This window comes from Myripristis murdjan, chromosome 3 (genome assembly GCF_902150065.1).
Source record: "Myripristis murdjan chromosome 3, fMyrMur1.1, whole genome shotgun sequence".
Classification (NCBI taxonomy): Eukaryota; Metazoa; Chordata; class Actinopteri; order Holocentriformes; family Holocentridae; genus Myripristis; species Myripristis murdjan.
This window is the reverse complement of record NC_043982.1, coordinates 20264878-20266305: the sequence shown is the minus strand read 5'-3', so window position 1 is coordinate 20266305 and position 1428 is coordinate 20264878.

Here is a 1428-nt window from a genome sequence, read left to right as displayed (position 1 = left end):
CTCTCCCCAGGGGCCCTGAGCTGGAGTGAGAATAACAATACTTGAGCCCATCTGCTCTTGTAGAAGCAGCCCCAGCTAAATTATCACATGCTACGAGCGGCTGGCATATGTTGTGGCATAAAGCTACAAGAGGGCATTGTGTGCCAGCTGTTGTGTTGACAAATACTTATCTGGCACTTCTGAAGTCAGCTTGCTAAGCTGGTTTCAAGTTTGACTGAAAATTAAATGGGCTAAGGTGTGGAATGGAGTTCCTGTGGGGAGATGCATTTGTAATACATGCTGATTTATCATGGCGTATCTCTATGTGTGAGATTGACTGGGGAATTGGGTCACAGGCTGCAGAACTTAATCCGAACATATAGGGCAGCAAGCAAACTAAAGCCAACCAAGTGGGCAAAACAGACCTTCCATAATCTTTGTCATCCTCCTGAAGAACATTCAGCTTAACGGGCTGTGAGCGTATTGTTGTGTTGTTACACATTTACTGTGCAGTGGATGATCACTGCTTTAGAGGCCTGAATTGGAGTTGATCATAATAATCCTATCAGTAAAGAATCAGCTCTTTCTAGTGATAGATAAAATATTCTTCATAGGTTTGAGAATACCAAAAAGGCAGGTTTTGCTGGGTTTTAAAGCTGCTGTGGCTTCCAAAAACGTGCAGTAGGAGCTGTGTTGTTTTTGATTATGCTATGATGATATAGTATTATTAATCATCATCATCATTATAATAGACACATAATAAACTGGAAATTTGAGAGCAAGTATAAAGTGAGTAATCTACAACAGATATTTTACCAACAGGTTCAGTGTAGCATGCCATTATAAACTATTAGGTTTAGCAGCAGCTTTACAGTTTTGTGCATCAGAAATCTTGAATTTCATGCAAATGAGCTTGACAATTTTTGACAAAAAGATATTAAAAGATGGATGAATAAAAATAGATATGTTTATATGGAAATTAAGAGCTTCGAATTTCAAATTTAAGACTATTTGATGATTTTTAAGGCCTAATATTTTAAGATTTTTAAGGACCTGCAAACAAAGTGGTTAGGTATTTGGCTTTGCTCATGAAAGGTAAATCCTTTTTGAAATGTCTGAATGTGAAGGACTGACCTTTGCCTGCTCCGGCCCTACTGACACACATTCACACATCCTCTACAGAAAAGCCCACACTCATCCTTGTGATGGGATACATGAAGCTCAATGCAAAGTGCACGGGCCCAGTACTGCCTGGCTCAAGAGTTCATTTCACTGTGCCACTCAAAGGGGAGACTGGCAGAGAGGGATAGACTTCCACTAGGACTGCAAATCCTACATCCTAAAACTGCATTGCAATTATTATGTTGCTTGTATGCACTGGGCATCCAACACTCAAAAAGACCCACTCAGGCATACTCACATTCTCTAGTGCACTCACAACACACTTTG